This window comes from Cyprinodon variegatus, unplaced genomic scaffold, assembly GCF_000732505.1.
Source record: "Cyprinodon variegatus isolate N-32 unplaced genomic scaffold, C_variegatus-1.0 Scaffold142, whole genome shotgun sequence".
Taxonomy (NCBI): domain Eukaryota; kingdom Metazoa; phylum Chordata; class Actinopteri; order Cyprinodontiformes; family Cyprinodontidae; genus Cyprinodon; species Cyprinodon variegatus.
The window spans coordinates 1,369,142-1,373,895 of record NW_015150595.1 but is presented as its reverse complement, the minus strand read 5'-3'; the positions used below and the strand labels follow the sequence as shown (position 1 = coordinate 1,373,895).

At 33.3% G+C, this 4,754-nt stretch overlaps 1 protein-coding gene across 1 annotated transcript in view; it reads right to left on the bottom strand.

Annotated features, from left to right (window-relative positions):
- The window catches only part of LOC107086064 (MARVEL domain-containing protein 2-like), a gene marked incomplete at its 3' end in the record, with an annotated part of 18,281 nt that extends 15,095 nt beyond the window's left edge, over nucleotides 1-3,186 (bottom strand). Inside the window, exon 1 of the mRNA XM_015376805.1 lies at nucleotides 3,104-3,186. The remainder of the gene's footprint in view (nucleotides 1-3,103) is intronic.
- Nucleotides 3,187-4,754: the final 1,568 nt, after the last annotated feature.

The following is a 4,754-nucleotide window of genomic DNA, read 5'->3' as shown; positions in this document are numbered from 1 at the left end:
TAAATACAGAAATGGGACACATAACTGAGAGTGCGCCTTTTAGTACGGTGCGCCTTATGGTCGTGAAAATACGGTATACAAAATGACAAAATAAATCTGTCTAAGTCTAAGAAACTGGGCTCCATCTGCACCACCACCCTATCAGATAGCGTTATGGAGCCTTTTTGGGGTGTAGTGCCATATCTGTAGCCAAGGCATTCACAGTAGAAGACGTAGACCAGAGGTCACGGATTAGCGGACTAACAATACTGCATGAGTTTCGACGACAGTGTCTAACTTCACTGGCGCCACTTCTGTTAATACGGTAAAACCCTCTGTAGCATCCAGGACCAGGCTACACGTGATACAAATGATCCAATGAGCTGCTGTCAGTCTGGGTTGCTGCTGCTGCTACTTTTAGACACAGCAGGCAAACCTGTGGTTAGCCGGGCGATGGGAAAGAAGGAGAAGATGATGAGAAAAAGTGAGCAGAGAAAGTGTGGACTGCTGGAAGAACCGCAGTGGAGCCCTTTTTTCCTTCCATTTAACAATCAATCAATCTGCTTGGATAGTGCACTTTAAAAGTTGGCTTCTTTTGTAATGATTTGTTTTTGCTCATGATTTATTTTTTGGTAAAACAAAGTAACATTTGCATTAATTTTATTTTTGTACTATTGGCGGTCTAAATACAACACACCGTATGTTTAACTGGAGTGAGTTTTCTCTGGGGTTAAACCATAATCACCATTAAAAAAAAAAAGAGAGACAAATGACATACATTCAACTAAGTATAAGTGGACAAATAGAATAGAATAAAATAGAATAGAATAGAATAGAATAGAATAGAATAGAATAGGAAATCCCCTTATTGTCCCACAATGGGGAAATTCTGGTGTTTACAGCAGCAAAAAGATTCTAGAAAAAAAATGGACACAAAATTTTGGACCTCAGAAAAATGCACACACACTAGTGAAGAAATCAAATAGAAATAATAAAATACTGCACTGTAAAGTGTTTTAACAATATAAATACTGTGCGCCTGGAGAATAAATAACCAATATACATGGACATTTTTACAGTAACTGATATTTGCAAATAGCAGCAACTTACAAAATAATTACAGAATTTATGAAAAATATTTTAGAAAAGGTTGAAAAATTACTGTGTTAGTTTAAAATAGCTGATCTGCCAATTTTGATTGTGACCGACACAGATTTTTACCTGTGGAACAGAAAAAAAAAAAAGCTTAGAGCAGGGGTTCTCAACAGCTTCCATCCGCTAACTTTTAGATGCAAATCCCTTTTTAACACACCTCAATCTTAAGGCTTAATCCCTCTTTTAGCTGAGCAGAGTCAATTTAACAAGCCACTAATTTGATTTAATTGTGTTAAAAATAGGTTGCATCAAAAAGTTGCAGGAAAGTAGCTCTTAAGGGCTGGACTTCAGCATCCCTGGTTTAGATCATCACAGCTGCAGATTTTTTTTTGTAAAACCTTTGCAGGGGTAAATAAAAGATATACAAGTTTGATATTCTAATTGACTCTGACACATCCATGTTTGTTAAAAATATGTTTAAGGGCATTTTCTATTTCCCCTTTACATTTTTCAAAACAGTACAGCCTTGCGTCAAAATTCAGTTTTTCATGCAATGATAAAAAATCTTTAAAAAGCCAATAATACATGTCAGAGTTGTTCATTTTGACTGATGACTGCTGTAATCTCCGCAATATGGTGTACTTATCTCTAGACAGAATGATACAAAACACCAAAGTTGTCTAATATGGAAAGCCATTTCATTCAAAATTAAATTAATACACGAATAAATAAATGCTGCAATTAAAAAATGACTAGTAAGCACAACTAAATAAATGTAAAGACATCTTTTATACCATATTTATATTTCATTTATTTAAAGAATTATCTATTTTGTTATGGACTTTTTTTTTTACTTTTATTTTGTAAAGCTACTTTAAATATTTCAGTGACCTTTGTTTTTTAACCCTTTTTCATTTTTAACTCTTTTTTTATTTCATTTAATAAATATTAAGACATGTTTTATACCATATTTATCTGTCATTTTTTTCAAGAGTTATTTACTTTATTATGGAATTTTTGTATTTTATCTTTTAATGCTACTTTACATATTTCAGTGACCTTTGTTTTCTATCCCCTTTTTCATTTTAAGCTCTTTTTAATTCATTTCATAAATGTTAAGACATGTTTTATACCATATTTATGCTTAATTTAAACCAAGAATTATTTATTCTATGATAGACTTTTTACTTTTATTTTGTAAAGCTACTTTATATATTTCAGTGAGTTTTGTTTTGTTTTAACCCATTTTTCATTTCAAACTCTTTTTATTTGATTTCTTAAATATTAAGACATGTTTTATACCATATTTATGTGTCATTTATTGCAAGGCTTATTTTATTATGGACTTTTTTTACTTTTATTTTGTAGAGCTACTTTACATATTTCAGTGACTTTTGTTTTTAACCCCTTTTTCCTTTTAAGCTCTTTTTATTTAACTTCATAAATGTTAATACTATAATGTTTTATATTATATTTATGTTTCATTTATTCCAATAATTATATATTTTATCATGGACCTTTTTTTACTTTTATTTTGTAGAGCTACTTTACATATTTCACTGACTTTTGTTTTTTTTAACCCATTTTTTCTTTTAAGCTCTTTTTATTTCCTGTCTCATAGTCTGAAGGAAACAGCAGTATATCCCAATAAGCAGAGAAAGAGTCCAACATGTTTCCAGAATAATCAGAGCAGTGTTTGCAGTGGAGGAGGCCTGAGAAAACAATAACCCTCAGGGAGAGCAGCTGGTGCCTCCAGGAGTCATTTCCTTAACTTTATCAACTTCTTTCCGTGTTTTATGTCTAATTTCAGATGTAATACGCGCTACATTTGGACTTTGGCTAATTTAACAGCTTTTATCTGGTAACAATGGCAGCGGAGGAGTGAAGTTCGCTCCAAGTGGCCGCGTGCCATTAACAGCTGACTTTTTAACTTTAACGGTCAAAATAAATCCTCCCTGTTCGCACCGAGCTCACAGATAACCTCCTTACCATCGCAACGGAGCAGGAGAGCAGAGTGGAGGCCGCTTACCTTGTTCGCTTTGCCTCCTTCCTTTCTTTTTCTTCTTCCTTCCATTTCAGTAATATTAAACCGCAGGTTTCTCTCGGACTCGATCACGTGACTCGCCCATCCCAATGACGTCATGGCGCAGATGGGGGTAGTTTACCTGTGGCTGAGTTTCAGCAAAACACCTGTGAGACACACGCTCACTTACTCACTATGAGTCAGCCAGCAGCGGATATTATAGTGCATTGCAACGGAATAAATTAACATGAACAATAGAATAGAATCGAATAGAATAGAGCATTGCAATGAAATAAATTAACATGAACAATAGAATAGAATAGAATAAAATAGAATAGAATAGAATAGAGCATTGCAATGAAATAAATTAACATGAACAATAGAATAGAATGGAATAAAATAGAATAGAATAGAAAATCCTTATATTGACCCACAATGGGGAAATTCTGGTGTTACAGCAAAAAGATTCTAGAAAAAGAATGATCACACAAATGTGGACCTTAAAAATAACAAAGACATACTAGTAAAGAGTTAACAAATAAACAAATAAAATACTGTACTGTAAAATGTTTGTGCACCTGGAGAATAAATAACCAATATACAGCTATGGATATGTTTGCAGTAATGGATATTTGCAAATAGCAGCAACATCAGAGATGTGCAAAATGACAGCTGCATATTATTTAACTAAGATAGAAACTGTGCAAAGTCATAAAGTCAATATAAATAAATGATTAAGATATGATGATCACTGAAATTTGGATTGAAAATTGGATTTAAACTTAACTAATAATGAATAATTATCACAGCCAAAGGCGTCTTTAAACTATTGCGTTTTTATTCTCGATTGGAAACAAATGAGCATTTCAGCACCTTTTGTATTTTTCTGGGAGATTATTCCAGCAGTGACGTCACGGTACGGTAAGCCTAGCACCATTCTCCCCGCTTTAGAAGCAAAATCAATGGGAATTACTAGAGACATCTGCAATCAGCAACTATTATTGAACATTTCCAGAGGACTTCACCATTGAAATTCACCAGAGCTATAGTGAAACTGACAATACCAACGTGCATGGCAGTTGGTAAAAGTCGGGTAAAAGTGAAAAAAGAACAGTAGTGTCCAAAGTGCACACATTTGTTACTTAAGTAGAAGTATAGATGCTGCAGTTTAAACACTCTTTGGTAAAAGTTTAAGTATTAACTTGACTTCTTTACTCAAATAAAAGTTAAAAAGTATGTGCTCCAAAAACTACTTAAAGTATAAAAGTATAAAGTAGCCTTTAAAAAACCACCCAGATACCACTATATGAATTGAAAGCTCAATTTTTCGAAAAATTCTTTGAGATGCGAGTAGTAACAAGTAATGTTTGTTTTAAGAATGTATGGAATACTGTAGAAAGTACAGATATTTGTGTGAAAATGTAATGAGTAGAAGTCAGAAGTAGGATAAAAAAATAAGTAATGGAGTAAAGTATAGGTACCTAAAAAGTGTACTTAAGTACAGTAACAAAGTATTTGTTCTTTGTTACTTGACACCTCCGAAAAAGAAGTAGTAGAAGTTACTGTGGTTGTTGGATTGCCAACTTGAAGAGGGAGGATTTGCCATCGAACTTCTGGCCAAAGCAAAAACACGTCATATGTAGCCAACATTTGGAAG